A 24,792-nucleotide genomic window follows, 5' to 3' on the forward strand; every position below is an offset into this window, starting at 1 on the left:
TAGTTTCTGAGGGATATTAAAAGCCAGTCAAATACTTTCATTTAAATTAATTAATAAATAATATGAGGTAAAAATAGAAAAAAATATTAGACTGACTGCCTGGCTGTCTAAAATTTAGATTGTAATAAGCGTCAAAAGGGAGGTGACTGAATTTTTCACATTTTAGATCAGACTGTGCTCTGAACTACATTCATATAACATTACTGAAGTTATGAGTACTGCATAGGTGTGAGGACCGAATTTGAATCTCATGTAATGCAGTGTGAGATCATACACTTTCATTACCAGGAAAGTTATATGTTGGGAATAAAATAGAGTTTAACTATGTGGTTCTTAAAGTCTTGGGGAATTCTGGAACATGGCTTTTTTTCAAGAGTTTTGCAATGTTTGCTTGTTGGTAGAAGAATAAAAATACATACTGAAATTCTCAAAGTTTCAATATTCAAACAGCTTTATTGCAATTGGCAAAGGCTGTCTTTAACTGATTAAAATGGAGTCCTCATCCTTCTGTTCTGGCATGTGGAAAGGCCAGAAATGGAGAAGGGCGCTTTCTGTCCTGACTGGGACTCCTTCGATTGCCAAGCGCAGACACATCCTTTCCAGCAATTTTAATTCATAAGGAAGGGTGATTAGTTGCTAGACTAAGCTTTGCTCTTCTTTCCAATAATTTGAGAAGATATTAGATAATTTCACCAGAGCAGGTTTGGGCTCTTTGGCATTACTGGCAGGCTATGAACTTTTACATTCTTTGTATATTTTACTTTCCCATTTTTAACCTCCTTCAAAATTTAACAGTTCTACTTTAAATGCTGGAATCCTGATACTCATTACTATGGTTACAGATCCTGAGTCTTGACCATTTTACTTTCTTTTGAACATAGAAGTAATAACATTAGCAAATACCACTGTGCTGAGTACTGATCAAAAAAGATACAACATGCTAATGTTAGCTGGGCTGTAATGGATATCTGTACAATACCAGTAATTACTCTCATTTAGCTTATCTACAGTTGCTAGACTTGTCCTTCATAGTACAATAAATGAAAACAATTATTTATTCAAACTGAGATGAAAAGTGTATTTCAGATAACAAAATCTACAAGTCAGGTTAACAAAAGATTACCATAAAGACATTTCTTTTAAATTAAGTTTTATTTCTTCACAAAACAAACTGCAGACTCTTAAATAGTTTTATTAGTATTAAAACCAGATATTTGTTATTATTACTATTAACAACAAAGCAATGGGTTATTTTTATGAATATGGTACCTAATATTCCTAGACTAGACCTGCACTATACTGAGCAGAAAAACAAGCACTTGTTATCATGTATTATCATATATTTCACTTTTATAATTACTTTCACCAGAAGATATGAGGACGTGTGTCAGGTGAAACACACTTAACTACAGTGAGATAAATTAGATTCCTTCTCTATGGGTTGCCATTTCCTTTTACAGCCACAGAAAGAGCAGCAGGATAGTTTGTAGGGTAATGGTGTGAAGTGCTCTGACTCAAATGTTATCACACAAAAGCAGCACATTTTCTGCTGTAAAGTGGTAACACATTGAGAGTGTCCTGCTTCATTTCACCTGTGCTCTCCTCTCCTTTTTAGTCCATGCTGTCACTGGGCACTGTGTGGCAGGTATTGCTTGCTGGAAAGGTCACAGATTTGTGTGGCAAGTCATCTCCATTCAAGCAGCATCATGTGTCAAAGTGAAGTCTGACAGCTTTGTGGAGGACTGGATGACTGTTCTTTATGAGATTTCGAAAAAAGACAAAAAACATTTTATTTAAAGCTCACATTTTATGTGATGGTAAAACACCCTGTTGTGTTTTCTTCTCTAAAGCACTTCCATCATATTATAGAATAGTAGCTTTTTGGGGAAGAAAGTGGTTAAGCAAATGCACACACTGAAGTACACTAAAGACTCTTACTTGCGATTAACGTGTAGTCAGTTCGAGATTAGTGGTGCAATAGTGTTTGTGTTATTATAGTGGTGATGGGACTATGGGGTTGGTTTTGATAGAATCTGCTCATGTGCTCCTAAAATATGTTGGCAGTTCAGGATTCCTGCTCTGATAGCTTCTGGGCCCAAGTTTGCTGCATGTTTTCATGGTTTGCATGACTTTCTTATTTCAGTAGGTGGGCTTTCATTTCAGTATGCCATAGTTGTCATCTTCCTCCTTGTTCACTTGTGAGCACCTCAGGGACTTTGCCAAGAGAACTGGGGGAAATGTGTGCACACATAAGGGATGGATTAAATCAGGGGTGAAAAGCTATTAAACCAAACATGCAATATGACTGCTGCCAGCAGTGAGATCTGTAAATGGGTCGATGAGAAGAAGCACAACAGGAAGGTCAGCCTGAAACCGTTTTTGCTATAGCTGGAAGAAGTGTTGCACATCTGCCTAACATATGGCTAGACCATTTCTGAGCGTGAAGTATGTATTGCTGCTTCAATTTAGGATATATGGAGGCTTTAGACTGAAGTGTGATTATAACACATGTAACACACACCAAGCTAGTTTTGATCTAAAACTGCATACCGTTGGATACAGCTGCCAAACAAGTATCAGGTTTATGTGCAAGCATACTTTGCTCACAGCCAAACCAACTTTCTGGTAGGTTTTCTCCTATTAATTCAGGAACAAAGCAAATGAACAGATTAGAGTTAGCCCAGCTATGTCTGTATGTGCACCTAACCTATGTCCTAATTGCAGTGTAGACATAGTTTTCCTGTATGTCAACACACAATGCTAGGTAATGCTTACTTAAATTTACATAGAGTATCCTCCAAATTATAATAGCAGGACATATATGTTTATGTTCAATGCGCTCCCAGGAAAAAAACCTGAAATATAATTCCACAATAGATTATTTCACTTAGGTTTTCCAACACACATGAATATTAAAAAAAAAAAAAAAAAAAGAAAGAAAAGGAACAATCTCATCATAAAGAAATATTTACATTGTGGTATATTTTCATAATGCAATTTCAAGGTTAGATGCTAGCAACCACGAAATGATGGACTAGGACTATCCATATTAGCAAAATAAAAATTTGTCTTTATTGTGAAAATCTCCAAATCATAGAAAGGTTAGTTCTGGGAAGGACCTTAATATCATCGAGTTCCAACCCCCCTGCCACGGGCAGGGTCGCCTCACACTGGACCATGTTGCCCAAGGCTGCAAGCGCACACTGCTGGCTTATTTTCAGTTTCTCATCGACCAACACCCCCAAGTCCTTCTCCGCAGGGCTGCTCTGAATCTCTTCTCTGCCCAACCTGCAGCTGTGCCTGGGATTGCTCCGACCCAAGTGTAGGACCTTGCACTTCATTCTTTTGAACTTCATAAGGTTGGTATTGGCCCACCTCACAAACGTGTCAAGGTTCCTCTGGATGTCATCCCTTCCCTGCAGCATATCAACTGCACCACACAGCTTAGTGTAGAACTAAGCAGTGAAGCAAGCTTCAGAAAGCTACTGAAGAACTGCATTTCTCTCCTGAAAAGAGAAGCCTCTCTTAGGAATGGGCAAGACAGACTTGTCATGGGTAGCCTAGGCACATTTAATTCTTCCTCAAAGCAAGCAGATGGGCTATGGGATCTTTAAAGTCTCTTCCAGTGCTATCCTACTATGATACCTTTATTTGTTTTCATTTGTGTTAAAGGGATTTAAGCTGCTTTTGCTGAGCATTATACAGGCTCTAGAACAAAGAGAGCTCTTTCTCTGACGCATTAACAGTTTCCCTGCCCTGAGGGTCTTAGAGTTCAACTGCAGACAAGACTATACAGATGAGGAAAGCATAAAAAGAAAGTTCATAATGACAATCACACCACTCCATTTGGCTTTTCATAATCATAACTTTAACATTTTTTTGCTCGCTTTTGTAAGGACCTCTCTCATTTACATACCTTAAGTGATTGTTAATATAAGAGAATAATTATGAACACACCAAGATTAGTGATCATTCTCATCTTTGCAACAGAATTTCATAACTTTGAATAAACTGCTTTTGCAGTTTCACTTTACAATTTTAAGGTGAATTTTTTCCCCTTCATTATTGTCACATTTTTTCTTTGATAACCAACTTTGCATCAATGTAATTGTATAGTTGTTAATACAGATCCTAGCAGGGAGAGTTCTTTTTTCAACACTGCTTTGAATAATTGATATTCAGAGCTGCCCTTTCATTTTGATCTAGTGTTGTAGACATGCCATCAGTGTCTGGCCTACGGGCAGCAGTGCTGAACAAGAAATGAACTACAGTCAACATTAAACTTTTTTTCTCCCTTTAAGCCAATGAAACATGTAGAAACCAAAATACTGGCTTGCAAGCAAAATTAGAGCAACTTGTCTGTTAGTACAGGGGGACATTCCCCAGCACAGGAGTGCAGAAGTATGCATTCTTATCGCTCTGGACAGTAGCTTAATGCTGAGCCAAGCAGTGGCTATAGAATCCCATGACTCCAAAGAGAAAAAAGGATTGCTGCTGCCCCAGGTCCATGGCACTGGAGGCTAAGGATGTTAGATGGGGTGTAGCCTTCTGCCTGGTAGAAGCTAGGGGAAAAAAGAGATGGTGCAATTCAGGTGCAGGTTGTTTCTAGAAGCCCTTTAGACCATTGCAAGATTAGCAGTCCAAAAAGCATAGACATACATTTGAGCCCAGGTTATGGTTCTTCAGAATGTTTGTCTTGTCCAGCTGTTACCAAATCCATTTTGTTAAGATTTATTTTAGATTTTTGCTCTTCACTGATGTTATGCATGTCTGCATTTGATAAGAGCTTGAGTGACCTTCACGTTGGTATTGTCTGGAGACTTGCTTCTCTCCAGAACTTTTATATAGCTTTTGTATAGAACAGAAAAAAGTGCTGAACCTCAGCAACACTCCCACACCCACTTTTTCTGAAAGTAGCAATGAGATAATATGGATGAATTTATTTAATCTAAATGATTTTCAAATCCTGAAAAAACTACAGTTGCAGTGTAACATATACAACATGAACGTTTGCACTTTCTCTAATGTACCAGATTAGGCATTGTGTTATTATGCACTTCCTGTGCAGAGTGTTTGAGCTTATCAGTAGTACCAGGGGCAGAGGACATTTGCCTGAGGTGCGAACAGGTTAGTAATCTTTTATTATTGGTGACTGAGCTGAAGGAAGAAGTTGAAAGACTAAGGAGTATTAGGGAAAGTGAAAAGGAAATAGATTGGTGGAGTTCTACCCTTGAACCTTTGAGGGAGGCCCACCAGGAGTCAGAAGACTCCCATGCCTCCAACTGCCAAGAAGTAGAAGGGCACCTGGTTGATGAAGGGGATTGGAAATGGGTCTCTGTTTGGAGGGGTAATAATAACATTTCCTCCCAACCCCCATTACCAACTCAGATACCGTTTCAGAACAGATATGAGACCCTGGATCAGGAGGACCTAGAGAGCCAGCTAGATGATTTAGGAAACAATAATTTACTCAGTGAGCCTCTCAATTATGCTTTATCTGTAGGACGAATTGCCACTTCTGACATCAAAAAGAAAAGAAGGGTAGTCGTAGAGGGGGACTCACTTCTAAGGGGAGCGGAGGGTCCCATATGCCGACAGGACCCAATCCACAGGGAGATCTGCTGCCTCCCTGGGGCCTGGATACGGGAGATCACCGAGAGACTTTCTGGGTTGATTAGGCCCTCTGGTTATTGTCCACTGCTGATACTCCAGGCTGGCAGTGACGAGATTGAAAGGAGGAGTGTTAAGGCAATTAAAAGGGACTTTAGGGCACTGAGTCAGGTGGTTGATAGGGCAGGAGCCCAAGTGATCTTTTCCTCCATCCCTTTGGTGGCAGAAAAAATTAATGAAAGGAACAGGAGAGCCCACATTATTAACAAGTGGCTCAAGGGTTGGTGTCGTCGGCAGAACATTGGGTTCTTTGACCATGGGACAACCTTTACGGCACCTGGCCTACTGGACACGGATGGGTTGCATCTCTCTGTTAAGGGTAGAAGAATTTTTGCTCATGAATTGGCAGAACTCATTGAAAGGGCTTTAAACTAGGTTTGAAGGGGGAAGGGGATGCAGCTGGGCTGACTGGAAGCAGGTCCAAGGGTAATCAGCCTGGGTTGGTATTGAAATGGGTGGATCAGCTGAGGTGCATGTATACTAATGCATGTAGTATGAGGAATAAACAAGAAGAGCTGGAAGCCATGGTGCAACAATATAGCTATGATGTAGTCGCCATCACAGAAATGTGGTGGGACGAGTCAAATAGCTGGAACATCGTATTGCATGGCTACAAGCTCTTCAGAAGAGACAGAAAAGGGAGAAGGGGTGGAGGGGTGGCCCTTTATATTAGGGAGGTCTTAGATGTTATAGGTATTGAAATTAATGATGATGAAGTTGAATGTTTATGGGTAAGAATCAAGGGGAAGGCCGGTAAGGCTGATATCCTATTGGGGGTCTGTTATCGTCCACCCAACCAAAAAGAAGAAGTGGACAACTTGTTTTATAAGTAACTGGAGAATGTTTCTGGATCTTCAGCCCTTGTCCTTGCAGGCGACTTCAACCTACCAGATATATGTTGGGAATTTCATACAGCTCAAAAAAGGCAGTCCAGAAAGTTTTTAGAGTGTGTGGAAGATAACTTTCTGTCACAGCTGGTGAGCGAGACTACCAGGGAAGGGTCTATGTTAGACCTGTTGTTCACTAATAGAGATGGACTGGTGGGTGAGGTGAAGGTTGGAGGTTGCCTGGGGCACAGTGATCATGAAATTGTAGAATTCTCAATACTCAGGGAAATCAGGAGGAACATCAATAAGACCTATACTTTGGACTTCCGGAGGGCAGATTTTGGCCTGTTTAAGAGACTCATTCGGAGAGTTCCTTGGGAAACTGCCCTTGAAAACAAAGGAGTTCAGGAAAGATGGGTGTGCCTCAAAACAGAGATCTTGAGGGCGCAGGAAAAGTCTGTTCCTGTGTGCCGAAAGATGAGCCGACGAGGCAAGCGTCCAGCCTGGATGGGTACTGAGGTTATGAAGGAACTTAGAAATAAAAAGAAAGTGTATCATCTTTGGAAGGAGGGTAGGGTTTCTCAGGGAGTGTTTAAGGAGGCTGCTGGGGCATGTAGAAAGAAAATTAGGGAGGCCAAAGCTCAGTTTGAACTTAAATTAGCAACTTCTGCAAAGAATAATAAAAAAAGTTTTTATAAATATATCAGTGGTAAAAGGAAGGGTAAGACTGATCTTTGCTACTTATTGGATGAGGCAGGAAACTTAGTAACTAAAGATGAGGAGAAAGCAGAAGTGCTTAATGCCTTTTTTGCCTCAGTTTTCAGTAGGAAGACACCTTGCCCTCAAGATAACTGTACTTTGGGGTTGGTTGGTGGTGTTAGGGAGCAAAATGGTCCTCTTGTTATTCAAGAAGAGGAAGTTAGAGAATTGTTGAGGCACCTGAACAGTTACAAATCAATGGGACCAGATGGGATCCATCCCAGGGTGATGAGGGAGATGGCGGATGAGCTTGCAAAGCCACTCTCTATCATTTACCAACAGTCGTGGCTCACTGGTGAGGTTCCAGATGATTGGAAGCTGGCCAATGTGATGCCCATTTATAAAAAGGGTAGGAGGGAGGATCCTGGTAATTACAGGCCAGTTAGTCTGACCTCAGTGCCGGGAAAGTTAATGGAAAAGTTCATACTGAGTGCTATTAAGCAGCACTTAAGAAATGGCCAGGGTATTAGACCCAGCCAGCATGGGTTTATGAAGGGCAGGTCATGCTTGACCAACCTGATTTCCTTTTATGATCAGGTGACCCGCCTGGTGGATGTGGGAAGGGCTGTGGATGTTGTCTCTTTGGATTTCAGCAAGGCTTTTGATACTGTCCCCCATAACATACTCCTGGAAAAGCTAGCAGCTCACGACTTGGACAGGAGCACTCCTTGCCGGGTCAGTAACTGGCTGGATGGCCGGGCCCAGAGGGTGATGGTGAACGGTGTTGCATCCAGCTGGCAACCAGTCACCAGTGGTGTCCCTCAGGGGTCTGTGCTGGCACCGGTGTTGTTCAATATTTTTATTGATGACATGGATGAGGGTATTGAGTCTTTCATCAGTAAGTTTGCAGATGACACTAAGCTGGGAGCTTGTGTCGATCTTCTGGAAGGAAGGAGGGCTCTGCAGAGAGACCTGGATAGGTTGGATAGATGGGCAGAATCCAGTAAGATGAAATTTAATAAGTCTAAGTGCCAAGTCCTACATTTTGGCCATAAAGACCCCTTGTAATGTTACAAGTTGGGGACAGTGTGGCTGGATAGTGTCCAGGTAGAAAGGGACCTGGGGGTATTGGTGGATGGCCAGCTGAATATGAGCCAGCAGTGTGCCCTGGTGGCCAAGAAGGCCAATGGCATCCTAGCCTGCATTAGGAATGGTGTGGCCAGCAGAAACAGGGAGGTTATTCTTCCCCTGTACTCAGCACTGGTGAGGCCACACCTTGAGCCCAGTTCTGGGCTCCTCAGTTTAAGAAGGACGTGGAAATGATTGAGCGCGTCCAAAGGAGGGCAACGAGGCTGGTGAGGGGCTTGGACCACAAGCCCTACGAGGAGTGATTGAGAGAGTTGGAGTTATTTAGCCTGGAGAAAAGGAGACTCAGAGGTGACCTTATCGCTCTCTACAACCTCCTGAAAGGAGGTTGTAGAAAGGTGGGGGTTGGTCTCTTTCACCAGGCAGCAACTGACAGAACGAGAGGACACAGTCTCAAACTGCGCCAAGGAAGGTACAGGTTGGATATTAGGAAGAAATTTTTCACAGAAAGAATAATAAATATTGGAACGGTCTGCCCAGGGTGGTGGTGGAGTCACCATCCCTGGATGTGTTTAAAAAGAGATTGGATGTGGCACTTGGTGACATGGTTTAGTCGAGGTGTTGGGCATGGGTTGGACTCGATGATCTTGAAGGTCCCTTCCAACCTGGTAATTCTGATTCTGATATGAGATCTTGAATGAATTAAAAATTAAAAATATATTTCCATATGTAGATGATCAAAGAGTTGTTTTGACAAAATATATTATGAGTTCATCTTGGCATCACAAAAATAGCCACTCCAACCTTTTTTCCTCTCATAGTCCTTTGAAATGCAAGAACACCTTATATTTTAGCTGTCATCTTAATGGGAGATATTATTATAGGAGAAAAAGAGCTAATATCAACTGCTTTTAATTTAGGCGGGATTTTTTTTACATGAAGACAGAGATTTTTTCTCCTATAACCATTTTGACTGGAAGTCATAGGGCTCTTGCCAAGAAGTTCCAATTATGCTTTTAAAATATAAATCCTAGGAGTCTTGAAATTACAGGGTGTGGGTAGCGATATGTTAAATGTTTTACAAGTGAGGAGAAATTAGTGCATTTTGGCTTATCCTCAGTGCTATTAAGAAACAAAACTATTCTTTTGTTGTAGTTAAAAGCAGTTCCTTCCAAAGAAGTTTGTAAAAACTGAAAAGTGTTTTCATATACTTCTGTGAAAATGGCACACAGATAACTGCAGAATGTGGAAAACAAAGCCAGCCGCAGAGCCTCACCCAGGACATGTTCATCTGGAGGACATGGTGTAGGATGTTTTGGTTACTAGAGCAACCATGGGATTATTTGGGGTGTGTTTTAGTTCTACCCACCTAATACATTTCCCATGTGGTATTTGGTTGGGGGAAACGAAAAATTACCCCCTTGTCAGGTATGAAACTATTTCCTTTTGTCAGTTTGAGGTTAAATATATGTCTTTGTTGATTGGGTAGAGAACACTAGCAGCTGCAGTCAGTCTTGAAGGAGAGAGTATTTCAGTTGGGGCAGGGAGGATTTCTCCACACCTTAGAGTTGTTCATATCAATACTGATTGGGACAAAAGATGCTGTGCTAAGAGATAGTATAAAGACTATTCATACAGCCTTCCTTCAAGCATTGAAAGTTATATTGCAGTTCTGCTGCCAGTTATACCATGTTTGTTAGTGATCAATAGCAAAATCACTCCTGTATCATTCAGCTTGACTGTGATCAGATGGCTGTACTTCTGTCACATTAGCCAGAGTACACATGCCAGAGTTTATTTTGGCATAATGTTGTTTTCCAGAGACAGGATAACAAATGTTATCAGCTCTGATATTAAGATGGAATAGTGAAGACAAGCAGTACCTACTCTGATATAAAGTCTGTTGTCACAAAGTTAGCTCTTCAGCTATTTTTGAACATATTTAAGCCAGTTGAATAAGATAACATAGAATCAGCCTTTTACATCATATGGTTTTGTCTTTTTGAACCAGTATCAGGAGCCTTAAAGCCAACTTTTGCTGTCTTATATGCCTATGGCCTCAAGTAATAAACCATACACAACTCCTAAAGTCCCATTATTATGGGTACATAAATCAATGCACTTCAGTATAACTGACAAACCTGCCAGGTAAATATAGCAAGAGTCACATTCAGGGTTGATGTAGACATTTGCTGAAATGGGAATATGAAATTTTTCGTGTGCCTCAGTCCTTAGGGCAGTCAGTGAGTTTATTACATTTCCTTTCCTTTAACTGTTGAAGTAGAGTTTAAAACTTAAATGGGTAAGAATGAGACCTTAGTTCTTCATTTTGGTAAGCTTTCTCTAAAAATATTGTGTGGAATCTTTCATTTTTCCTTAATTATCATTAACAATAATAAACTGCTAGTAACTTTCTAACCAAAGCATTAGCCTTTGGAGTAGTGTAAGAAAGCAAGGGGAGCTTACTGTTCCCAAGTGTATTATTTTAGACTGTAATTTGCAGGAGGAAGGGAATACATTCCTATTGCACTTCTGAATGCTGAAAGCAAAATTGTTCACAACTGGGATTCCTAAGCACAACTGCAAAATTACGAATCAGCAACAATTTTAAAACAGTCATGGCCTTATTAAAATTAGTACACAGTAGGCTACAATACTGACATTGGAGGAGCTGACAAATATTAGCATACAATAAAATCATCTTCAAATTACTAAGCTCAGTTAAAGGGTAATGGGGAAATTAAAGGCATCTGTGATAAACAGGACATGAAAATAAGGTAATTTAATGGTCTTTAAAGTCTGTGAATCAGAAGAACGGATGACTAAAAAAGATGAGAATTGGATACCCCAAAATGTAGGCACTCACCCTAAGATCTATATTATGTTTTCCTTTAAGGTTTCTTTTTCAAGGCAATTTGTGCTTATTATTTATAGGACTACCAGGAATTTACCTAGCTAGGGTTGGATTTCCCTTGTGAGGCTCAGGCAACAATTCCTGACATTTCTGATATTGTCTCCAGAGCCTAGGAGACCCAAAACTACCATGCACCACCCATAAATTGAATGCAAACTGTGTCAAAGAGCAAAGCTCATGATCAGAAGCTACTATGAATATTTGGCATTACCTTCTTTCACCTCCCTCTCCCTGGGGTCATCCAGAATTAGATTTCGGTGTTTCCTGTTTCCAAATCTTCAGTAAGACATGCTTTGCTGCCTTGCTCTTGACATTTCACAGCAGTTCAACAGGATATAACAGCTATTACAAAACCTGACAAATTAAATTTTAAGGTAATCTGATGGATTTCTTTAAGCAGGTAAGATTCTGATCTTGTAATTTGTTTCATATGGATAAGGCTCTGCATAGAGTAACACTCACAAGGGAGAAAGGATTAGGGATGCATTAATGCATACTAAAACTGTAGGATATTATAAGCAACCTGGCTCTTCACTATGTGACCCCTACCTTTTATCCTATTATATCTACTTCTGATATCTGGTGAGAAAGCCATGTTCCTGACCTAACAAAGGTATCCATGTGTTCCATTCTTAAGCCATTAGCAGATTCCTAGAATTGAACACATCAAAACAATTTTGTACCTTTTTTTTCCAGACCATCTTAACTAAGCAAAGAACATCTGTTTGTGCTGAAAGCTGAGCTCATTTTTAAGTATATAGCTAAGCAGCAGCAGCATTAATTTTTAACTTCCTTTATGAAACGGTTCAGAGTAAGCAAAGCTCAGTAATCCAGAAATAACTGGGAGATAGAACTTGAAAACTTGGCCGAGTTTGTTTCTAGGATATGAGATAAATCTGTGAATCTGAAATTACTTCCCACCCTTCAGAGATAAAAAGGTCAGGACACATCCTTTCATTCTGCAAATGTGCTGACCCAAAGACAAAGAAATGCTTTAAAAATCAAATCTGAATTGCTACTTTTCTTAGGTCGTGTGCCCTGTTTTTAGGAAGAATTACTGTTAAAGTATTCAGATTATCTGACAAAAAAAGTGTCAGTCTTGTTAATGTAACGAGTAACTTTGTTCTGTCAAATGGTCAGTGGCGCTTGCCTTCTAGTGTTTTGTTGATCTGTGATATACACTTCTAAAAAATCAACAGACCAAGGGGAAACTCTGTAGAAAAAAAAAATAAAGAAATCAGTAGAAGCTTTGAGGATTTATGTATCAGACTAGGGCATCAACCTCATGTCCTATTGAGGCTTCTTCTCTTTATCTCACGCTACCTTGCAGAATATAAATATATAATGGGAGAAGTACTGCAGATGCTGAAGTTTACAATATCTAGAAGAAACAACAGAGGCAGAGGAGACATAAAAGGATAATTTTGCTTATACAAAATAGCAGCCTGAAAAATAAAACCAGGAAAACAAACAAGCAGATGGAGAAGGCAAAGTCTGCAAGACACAGCTGTGCAAAGTATTTAAACATCCAGATGCAAAGCAGCTTAAGGGTCAGGGACAAGGAAAGGGTGCAGAATGCTCTCAGCAGCTCTGTAACATGATTGAGTAGTCTTCTTTAAAATTTCAAACACATTACTGATTTTGGTTTCTGTCAGATTTTAAAGGGATCTTTAAATACAGAGGAGTACAACAATTAATGCACAGAAAAAAAAGCTTTCTCAGTTGGTCTTTATTCAATTCTCTTTTAGCAAAAAGAATAATAATTTTTTTTAGAACAGTCAAAATTGTTTTCTGAAACACTTAATACCCAGAATAATAATTTATGCTTTTACTGTATACTGACTTTATCTAAGGGATTTGGGTGCTTTAAGAATGTTAATAAGGCATCTGCAGGCATCTATTAGGCACCACCGGTTGCTAGATGATGATTTTGGTCTATCATTATCTCAGAAGATTCCACCTGCTTACTTTGTTTAGTATGCTGTAAAGGGGACTGGAGAAGGGTATTAGCATACTGAAATGGGGGAAAGATGCCTTTGTCACTGTGGAAAGCATTAACTTAAAATGAGTTCCTGAATGAGATTTTATTACCACTTTGATTATCATCCTGGGCTTGGGACTCCCTCCTGAGCTGGCAGATGTCCCTTCATGTCATGTCAGTAAGACAGTAAGACAGATTTTCATTGCTACCCTCAGTCTTGTCTCAGGTTCTTCAGCCATTTTAGTCTCTTGTTCAAAGCTGCAGATCCATTTTATAATCCAGCCACAGAGGCAGCTGGTGGAAGTGCTCATCGAGTCACTTTCCATCATTTATCAGCACTTCTGGCTAAACAGGGAGGTCCAAATTGATGGGAGGTTAGCAAATGTGATGGCCACCGACAAGAAGGGCCTGAGAGAAGAGTCAGGGAGCTAAGGTGCATCAGTCTGACCTTGGTGCTGAGGAATGTTGTGGATCATGAGTGCCATCACATGGCATGTACAGGACAACCAGGTGATCAGGCCCAATCAGCACATGTTTATGAAAGGCAGGTTCTGCTTGACTGACTATCCTTCCTTGTCCTTCTACGACAGAGTAACCCACTTAGTGGATGAAGGAAAGGCAGTGGATGTTGTCTACGTGTATTTTAGTAAAGATTTTGATGCCATTTCCTACAGCACTGTCCTGTGGCCAACAGTATGAGATTCAGTCAGGCAAACTGCTGGATCTTGTGCTTTTATCTCACCAACCCTTTGCAACACTACAGGATTGGGGAAGAGTGGCTGAAAAGCTGCTTGGCAGAAAAGGACCTGAAGGTGTTGGTGGACAGTTGGCTGAATATGAGCCAGCTTGTGCCCAGGCAGCCAAGAAGGCCAATGGCATCCCGGCCTGTATCAGCACCAGTGTGGCCACCAGGGCCAGGGCAGTGATCATCCCCTGTACCCGTCACTGGTGAGGCTGCACCTCAAATCCTGTGTTCAGTTCTGGGCCCCTCACTGCAAGAGAGACATTGAGGTGCTGGAACGGGTCCAGAGGAAGGCAACGAAGCTGGTAAAGGGTCTGGAGCACAAGTCTCATGAGGAGTGGCTGAGGGAACTGGGGTTGTTCAGCCTGGAGAAATGAAAGCTGAAGGGGGCCCTTATCACTCACTACAACTACCTGAAAGAAGGTGTTGTAGCGAAGTGGGTGTCTCTTCTTCCAAGTAACAAGTGATAGAATGACAGGAGATAGACTGACAGGAAAAGGTTTCAAGTGGAGGTTTAGATTGGAAATTAGGAAAAATTTCTTCACCAAAAAGATCATCAAGCATTGGAATAGGCTGCCCAGGGAAGTGGTGGAGTCACCATCTCTGGAGGAATTTAAGAGATGTGTAAATGTGGTGCTTAAGGACATGGTTTAATGATGGACTTATCAGTGCTAGGTTAATGTTTGGACTTGGTGATCATAAAGGTCTTTTGAACCTAAACAGTTCTATGATTCTGTGATTCAGTCATTAAGTTATTAATCTTTCCTTTGCAGATGAATAACAGTATTTAAAATGAGCCTCAAATTCACTATTTTTTGGGAAAGGTTTCTAATCTCCTTACAAGGAACTTTAGAAGCAAAGTAAATAATAAAAGAGAGCCAGAGGCTATGAAAATTGAGCTAGCAAGTCGCGTGGGAACTACTGCCTTGTATAAGCATGATACTTAAAAAACCATACTGCAGTAGCCTGCATTCCTCATAGGAGAGGCCTGCAAAGCACAAAGAATATTGTTTTCCTAAATTGTGATTTTGTAATTAAGACAAGAAAGTGCATTTAGATGGTGAAAACTGTATCTCCTATGACTAGAGAGACAAAAAAAAAGGTAATATAAAAGGATTTTGATAACGCTGCATAAGGACGCTTCTGATTCTAACTATAACTTCTATAAAGTCCTCTTTCAGTGACATGGCTGGATTTAACTTACGAGCTCTTTCTGCAGACTCAAAGATATTAGCTTCCATTCACACACTCATATGTTTACATTAACATTACATAAAACATTACTATGTTTTCCAGTTTCTTATAGATTATTTTGCATGCAGCCATTACAGGTGGGATGAATATTAAAATTCCAGTTCTGACTTTTCAGGGTCTTTCACCAGACAGAAACAGGAGGAAGTCTTGAGATCCTGGTCACATCATTGGTCCTAACTCTCATGAAATGCTATTGTCGTGCAAAATTCTCCCCATGAAAGCTGTTTTATCTCCAGCAAACTGTGTAGATGCATCTAACGCAGCTAGTACTGTACTGTGGATGCCTGGGTGGAACAATTCATAAAAGTTATTCATATGAGTAACATGGACAGAATCAGCCTATGCTTTCTAGTTCTAAATGTTGGTTTTAAAATTTGCAAACTTTACTGGACCAGAGGAGATTATCTTCAAGATGTATCCCTAGCAGTGTCTTAGACATATAAGAAAGTTGCTGGTCTGGTCTGTATCTTGATAAGGGCTTCTGTGTTTGTGCTCGTCCGTAGAGAATGTATTAAGACTGTATACCACAAAATGCTGTTCCAGAAAGCTGGAAGTTTTGTCCTGGTTTAACACGGTACAGCCACAGTACAGCCACTGCCATGAGTGCAGGGCAGGGCTGGTAAAGCACGCTGGGTATCTGGGAGAAAGCACAGTTGCTACCATATAGCCTACAGAGATCCTCTCATATCTAAGAGGTGCCAGTCTTGTCCCAGGTTGAATCTTGCAGCCTGGTCTTTGCACCACACATTGCAGTTCTCTCCATGGGCTAATTTGCCCAGAAACATGAGGTCAGAGGCAGTGCTGCAGTTGAGAGCCCTGTCCCAGCCTGGCTCATCTCCCAGCACGTCTGCTTCCCAGCATGGCACAGACATCTCAGCTCTCCTGGGGTAAGTGTGATCCTTCTTGGCGGCTCGTGGTGGGATACAAACAGGTGCAGTTCAAGAACTCTTGCTCTACATGTAACTGCAGCATCATTTCCTTGTTATGAAATGAATATGAAATGAATCATGCTTTCATTCTTCAGACTGTTACCAAAGGAAAAAAAAAAAAAAGGAAAAATGTGACTGTGAACTACATTCCTTTTTCCTTACACTCAAGAAGTGGAGCTAAAGCCAAAACACTGCTGAACATGGAATCAATTATTACTTTATCGGCTACCTAATGAAAACATATCCACCAAGAAAAAAAGCCGCACATACATATTAGGCAGAGCTACCTCAAAATCTATCAACTTTTTTTCTGGTTTTAATTCTTAAAATCCCTTGGATCTCACCTCTATTTCTCCTGTTTCCTGTCATTGCTATAGCAAACCTTTTTGGCAAGCAAACAAGATTTCTTTGTTAAACTGAAAAATTTTATGCATGATTCATTCTTTTTCTTTGAAAAAGCTTCAAGCCAAATATTGTTTTCAGAGCCTTTTCTTCCTGTATCCTCTTCCCTCCCCAAACCCTTTTTGTTGAGGGAAATCCTTGTTCATGGTAGCCTACTGTAAACAAAAGAAAGATGATATCCAAGTAATTGCTTGAAATATAATTGATGACAGACTTCTTCATGTGCAACACTTAGCAGTGTCTTTGCATGCACGTAATACTTTTGCACATTTTGTTAATGCCCGGAAACTAGTCTTCCTTTGAAAGAAAATAAAAAGACAAAAGGAAAAGTGCACAAGTTCATTACTTAAAAGAGCTTGAAGCATGTAAGGTACATCTAGTGCTTTTCCAAACATGGTCTGTGTCTGCATCTAGCCAGTTTCTTCCAGCCAATTTTAGTATCTTGCCCCTTGCAGATTCTGTGTTTGAAAGATGTTACCATCCACCTCTCCATATGATATCACATATTTCCTGATAGGTTATATTTTTATTTTTTTTTTTTTTTCACAGGATACCCAGAATGCTGCTTGGCCTGTTTTGCTTTCATCCATTCTTATCTGGAAGGCTTTTTGTTGTTCATCTTTTATTGTTTCCATCCATGGTTTTAAAAATTGAAATAGGTATTCTAACAACAGACAGAAAAGAGTATTTAATCCACTCTGGGCCTCTCCACCTTTCTTTCTCCATACCCAGGAGGAAGGAGAGAGGACAAGGGCATAGGGCCAAGTTCAGACAATTTGCAATTACAGCAATACTAGTTGACCTTAAGCTACGTACTTTGGTTGCTACTAGCAGTCTAGAGACTGTTTTGTACAATTCCAAATTTTTTTTATTATTATTATTTGAGACCAGAAGTGGCAAAAAAACCCCAAAACAAACACCAAAACCCACAATAAAAACAAAACCAAAAAATCCCCAGAAGAAAACAAAATAAAAAAAAATGTAAAAGAAGAATTTTGAAATAATTTTGCTCAATGTATTTTGGTTCTCTGAAAAAAGTAGCTTGTGCTATTCATCATTAATATTCTTATCTCTTCTCATATGTAAAGCTTGTGTCTTCGTCCTCCAAAGGCTACTTAAACTATTTTTTCTATCATTGCGGAAAGAAACATTGTCCAGATAAGGCTCAATGGAGATTGTGAGTATCTCTCAATGGATTTATGATTTTTGATGATTTTTTTATGACCATGGCTTTGATTTTGATGATCTTGGAGAAAATAAATGATGATTTGTACTTAAGTACATGACTTCATGCTTAATATCTATAGCCACATGATGTTGTTATTGTACTTCTTCACTTTTCCCCTCTGGGTTCTACTCATTCATACTCAGACTTCAGCTGGAAGTCTCATTCTTTTAGGTAGTGGTTGCATGAGACTGAATATAGTGACATGTCAGCCTTGATCCAAACATGCTTGTTCTAGCTCACTGCAGATAAAAAATAGCAACAACAGTGGTTTAAAGACATGGGGTGGGATCCTGTACATGTAATTTAGGAATATAATTGCACTTTAATTAAAGACCCTTAGGGTGAAATTTCATTTCATGTAAATTTAAACGTTTCCTACACATATGTCTCTTGACAGCTGTTTGTTGAGGTTCTCTTTATATTTGTTGGAGAAAAAGAGGCACTTAAAGACAAAAATCAGATCTGTTTTAGGATAAGATGCATCACTTCCTCCAAAGGAAGAAGAGGAATTTTGTCGTTATGGAACACAGATGAGTTCAGGGGTTTCTGTCTCACTAAGCTCATGTTGTTTACATGTGGGGGGCAGGTCTCTAGGAGAAATGAGATACCACTGTGTGGCTGGTGACTCAGATAGAGATTTCAATGAAGTTATGAGTACCAGCTTCTGAGATGATGAAAAGATCTTGATACTGATTGAAAGACTTTGAGAAATCTTTCCATGGTTAGATGTAAGACTATCAAAAACTTACTAACTGGAGAAGAAGAAAAGAAGCTCTTAAAGATACTGGGTTCTCTGATATTCCTGGGAAAACTTGGTCTAATACTTCTAGTTGAGCTGAATACACAATGAATTATTTCATGACTAAAATAATTTTGCTTTGGGAATATATGTCCTTCTTGCAGATGCCCTTTTTATACTAGCTAGGAGAGACAAAACATATTTGACACTATCTTTTAAAGTGTAGTAGTGTTTTGAGAAATGCAGAAGAAATGTACTAGGTTTACATGAATTTTCTTTCCTCAGTGTGGAATTCTGGCTGAGGCAAAAGTTTATAGTTGGGCTTGTGGACATCTACAAAAGCTGTGGAAAATGGTGTGAACAAGGCTCAGATATTACTATGGGAGCTGCATTTTGTCATTCAGACTTTTCCATGGTTCTTGCTGCATTTGTGGCAAAGAATGTATCAGCAAATCCAACCAGATGATAATTAATTAGCCCTTGTTCAGCCTGTTCCTGGAATAACATCTTTGACTCATAGTTATATTCACAAAACATACAGAAGGGCATTTCAGAGTTAGGATATCAAGCGCACAATTTTGATTCGGACTTGGAATCAATTAAGAGTAACTGCAAATTCAATAAAAGCACACTATCATAAAAATGCTAAAAACCAAAAAATGATTATGCATTGTTTTTAAAACAAAATGTTAGAACTACCAATATTTTCACATTTGTGTGGATGTAAATTAAAGCATTTTGAACTCAGCACCCCTAAATGAAGATGCTGCTGGTCATTAGAAACTTTTGAAAATCTGATCTTCAATAGCAATGGATTGCCTGACTATTTCTCTCCTTTTCTTAGAATGGCAATAGTGTTCACTGTTGCACTGTGGACCATGAAGATCAGCAGTTTCTTGAGGACTGCTTTCCTCTTATCTACAAAAGACAGTAATGCCTTTCACTTATAAATATGTTTTTCTTTGACCTTGGATATTTATTTATTTGACAAGAATATGGAATTGTTGGTTGGAAAGATCCAACTGAATCGCATCTAATATAATTAGAAAGGTATGATAGCCATATAAAGACAGAGAGTAAAAATCAGAGAAGAAAGATACATGGCTTTGTATCTACTCTCTAATTAATTGCATTGCCCCAAACAGCAACTGTATGCCACGAAGGAAGGCTTAAAAGTGATTGTGTGATGACAGTTATGTAGCTATTACTCATTCATCCTAAAGCAGCAACCTTACGTTATGCAATAGATTTTTCTAATATTTTTTTTATTATTTCTCTTTGCATCGTAAAACGAAATAAATACGACAGCAAGTTGCAAAATAGAAGTAAAAACTTTACAGACATTTTCTTCTGCCTTAAGAAAGAATGCACGTGTTCTTTCTGCAATACTTCACTTATTCACACTTGTTCAGAATTTGTCATCTAAAAAGTAACTAAACCTAGATTTTTTACTCACTGTTTAGCAAATGATCTAAAGTTATTTTTCTTAAGATATAATGAGAATGAATCACTCTGAAAATATTTGTGACTTTAAAAACATAAAACTTAACTTTGAATTTGCTTTATCTTTTTGTGGATTAATCTTTTTAAGAGTTCTCTTAGTGCTGAGAACTATAGATTTAAAGCAGCTCAGTCTTCTACAAGTCATACAGTTTTTATTCTGTGGGTTAAAAACAAAGTTGTACATTTGGTCTGCTAATGATGTCCTCAGAATCAATGAAGTGGGGTGATAAAACTAGGCAAAACATCAGTTATGAGGCATTCATAAAAGAAATTACATTTTCCATTGAGAATTTTCAGGCTGAGTCTGGAACATGTGTGTAAACTGAATCCTAGACATACCTGTTACTTCTGGAAATATGTCATAAATCATTTGTACCACTCGTTCTAAGACTTCACTGGTAAAAACATTATACAAATGTTTTTCAGCTTTGTAATATCTAAAGAGGCTGTCTGAAAACCACATATAAAGAGTATTAGGCTAACCTTCAAAGATTAGGCTATAGAAAAGTGTAAGCAATGAAGAGCTGAAGTAATTTAACATTGTTAATAGGTACAACTATATATGTACCTTGGTCTATTAAGGTGCTTGGCTACCTGGACACTTCTACACAGTTTTCACGAGACAGTTCATGATGTGAAGGTGATTTCTGACAAAAGTAAACCACACAGGCTATTTAGTTAAATTAGCCTTAATGTTAATATTTCTCCCCCTTAGTTTTTTAATATTTAAACTGCATGAACAATTTGTAATAATTACACTAAGAGAGAATTGAAAAAAAAAGAAAAAGGAGAAAACAAAGATAAGGTTCCTTCCAGATTCACTCAAAGATGAATGACACTGCACAAAAAACTTCCATTTTGTGTTTTTTCATGCAAATGTTTGATCAAAATGTTTATATGAACTTTTTTCTCTTTTCATCTTTTCTTTTTCCCCTTAATTTTTCACACTTTACTTCCCTAATACTTTGCATCAGAAACGTGATTGTGTTTTTGACAACAAAATCAATTCTATAAGACAGGAAGGAGAGGAGAATCATAGCACCTCAGCCAAGAATAAAGCATTTAAGCATTTAGATGAGGTGCCAAAAGGAAGAGTGTAGTTGCTTTGAGGCTTTGGCTTCCCTATAAAAGCAGGCACAGCAGGGAGATGAAGCTATCTCCGGGGATGTAGCCTCCCAAGGGCAAGTCAGGCACCCAGAGCTGCTTGTCCTCTTGACTTCAGAGGAAGATTACAGTAGCTCCTCTCCTAATTGCAACACCTTGGCTGTGCAGTTGGGCTTCAGCAGGATGAATCTGAGCCTAGCAGCACACTGTGAAAGATTTAAAGAATATTTTGGCTCCTTTTGTTTATAGGGCTTTGCAGGTGAAAGAAAGTGACAAAAAATGCTCATTTACGTGTCTAAAACACATGTATGATCTGATATAATGTGGAGTAAATCCCTCTAATCCTGCTTCATAACAAATGCATTACACAGTCATGCTCAGCATTACTTTAGGAGTGAATTCTGAATGTGAGCTCATATTCCTCCAAAATCTGTAAAGCTACAAAAGTTCAGAGGATTAGGTTTGTAACTTAATCTATTTACAGCTCAATTAAAATGCACACCCATTTGAATTTGTCTGATGGAAATACTGAGCATGACTCACTAGTTCCATAATTTGTATTTTATTAAACCCTGTCAAAATACGATTTATAGCTAACCCAAGACAGCCCTGAGACATGAAAGTAGAAATCTTTTGTAGGTGTTATATGACAGATGTTAGTCTGAGTTTGTTTCTCATGTTTGAAATCCATAATTTACATGAGAATAAGCACTCTGATTTCAGCCAATTGATACGTGCCTGTAAGTGTCATGTCAATCTTCTCTGTGGCAGGGCAGACACCTTCACTAGCACAGGTGCCATCCAAAAGTAACATTTCAAATGCTTTAACCTGCCACCTGTATCAGCTCACTGCTGAGGAAGTTTTAAATTCAAGGAATTCCTTTTTATCCTCACAGCCCTTAGAAGAACTATACTGATGTAGACATGAACTAAATACTTCACAGTATTCCTGAGCACGAGCAGGGTTTGCTAACACAGAGAAGTTAAGAATAGTATGACTGAGTCTGAAAACAGAGAGGGTAGGATGTCCCAGGCCCAGGTATTATTTTGTAAGGATAAAAAGGGCCTTTCTGAGCGTTCAGGAAATCAGTCGTCTCTAAAGAATACAATGAATGGTAGTCCAATTTTAATTACTGGTACTCTAGCTATACAGCATTTGAAATTTTCTACATGCCACCTCCTAAAAGTGGGTTCCTGAAAGAATTCTCTCTGAAAGTGCTGTAAGGATTCAGTTAGAGGTAATTGCTTGATTTCTGAATCCTTTTGATCTGCCTTCAGTACTGGCCCACTTCTGAATTCCTCAGGAGCTTTCAACTTCATTGACAGTTCAGAAATAATGCCTCAGCAGGATGTCACTTGCTGCTCTGAGTTCTAATACACCCTCTATTCAGGCACCTGTACTAGACATTATCAGGCCACAGCAAGGGTCTTTTGCTGATAACAATAAAGCTGCCCAAAAAATAGGAGGACTGGAATTGTTAAGCACTTTCCAAAGCTTCAGCTTTTCAAAGACAAACAGCTGAGTCTTCAGAGAATCCTGGTGTCTTGCTGAAATCAATAGAAAACTCCAGTTTTCACCTTTTTGTATGCTTAAGAGATTCAAGCAAGGAGTATTTGTGATATAATATAGATACAATTATCTTTTAAAAGGAACTCACAGAATAAACATCTCACATCTTTCTGGAAGGGTGTGATTTACATCACTATGTTAAAGAGAAATGAGGAGAATTCTGCTTTTCTTTTAGCCATTAAGCAAACTGTGCGAATAGCCCAAACGCTTTTTACAATAAGGTGGAACAGGTCAATACCATATCCAGTGAAATGCCCTGCTTTATTCACTGAATCACATTTCCTTAATTTTCACTGCATAGTTTCTTCCTTCTTCTGAAAGACTATGGTGATAAAGAGACTGAGAAAATGTATAGATTTCATCAGTCATCCTGGTTTCAAATAGGCAATATTGGGCTAAATATAAGAGAATACATCAGAAGAATTCCAAGGCTTCTGAGTGTGGAGTGACGTTTTTTTCTCTCTTCAGCTGATAAGACACCTCTTGCGGGATATTAAACACCCTCTGACTTAAATATAACACCTTGGCTGCAACCTCAGTGTTGCACAGATCTGAAATTACTTAGTGGTTTTAAAGAAAAAGGCAGACCATATGAAAAGTCCCTTCCTCTGACCAGGAAAAAAAAAAAAAAAATCAGTTATGTGTGGCAAATACCACCTTGTAGTATGCCTTTGAAGGTTTAGACTAGCTAAGCAACTATCCTTTCAGAAGTGAATATGGTTCTGGAGTTTCATCTTCTGGAAAAGTAGCCTTTGAAGCATAGCATTATTCTTTTTTCACCTGCCATTTTTGTGAATGGCAAGCCAAAACAAGAATCTTGTTGCTCTAAAAGTTTGGCAGGACTCTGCAATGCCATAGTACTTCAACAAAAATACATTTTTCAACAATTTTGTCCTTCAGTTTTCTTAAAGTGTGCATGCAATAATATCATGCAAATCTGTCAGGTGTTTGTGAAATGTGTCTATTTAACTGCTTCCTTTCTATAAAAACATGCATTATTTTTACAGCTGATAATACCTTTGATTTAAGGGTGTTTTAGTTCCAACGGGAACGAAAGAACATGCTGTCAGATGAGTTAGTGTTGTTAATATTATTATAGCAACTGGTTTTAAAGGACAGAGCTCCTATACGATTAATTACAAGAGGAAAATAAGAGTTAACAGTTCTGTGTGGTTTTGTGTCTTCAGTGCCTGTGATATCTAAGCTACATGTGAATTAATGATGATCCATACAAATATAAGGAACTATATAGAATCATAGAATAGTTAGGGTTGGAAAGGACCTTGAGATCATCTAGTTCCAACCCCCCTCCCATGGGCAGGGACACCTCACACTAAACCATGCCACCCAAGGCCTCATCCAACCTGGCGTTGAACACCGCCAAGGATGGAGCATTCACAACCTCCCTGGGCAACCCATTCCAGTGCCTCACCACCCTCTCAGTAAAGAATTTCTTTCTTATATCCAATCTAAACTTCCCCTGTTTAAGTTTGAACCCATTACCCCTTGTCCTGTCACTACAGTCCCTGATGAAGAGTCCCTCCCCAGCATCCTTGTAGGCCCCCTTCAGATACTGGAAGGCTGCTATGAGGTCTCCACGCAGCCTTCTCTTCTCCAGGCTGAACAGCCCCAACTTCCTCAGCCTATCTTCATAGGGGAGGTGCTCCAGTCCCCTGATCATCCTCATGGCCCTCCTCTGCACTTGTTCCAACAGTTCCATGTCCTTTTTATGTTGAGGACACCAGAACTGCACACAATACTCTAAGTGAGGCCACACGAGAGCAGAGTAGAGGGGCAGGATCACCTCCTTCGACCTGCTGGTCACGCTCCTCTTGATGCAGCCCAGGATACAGTTGGCTTTCTGGGCTGCGAGCGCACCCTGAAGCCGGCTCATGTTCATTTTGTCATTGACCAACACCCCCAAGTCCTTCTGCGCAGGGCTGCTCTGAATCTCTTCTTTGCCCAACCTGTAGCCGTGCCTGGGATTGCTCCAACCCATGTGTAGGACCTTACACTTGGCATGGTTAAACTTCATCAGGTTGGCATCAGCCCACCTCACAAGCGTGTCGAGGTCCCTCTGGATGGCATCCCTTCCCTCTGGCGTATCAACCGAACCACACAGCTTGGTGTCATCGGCAAACTTG

Source organism: Psittacula echo, assembly GCF_963264785.1.
Source record: "Psittacula echo genome assembly, chromosome: 4".
In the NCBI taxonomy this organism is placed as follows: Eukaryota; Metazoa; Chordata; class Aves; order Psittaciformes; family Psittacidae; genus Psittacula; species Psittacula echo.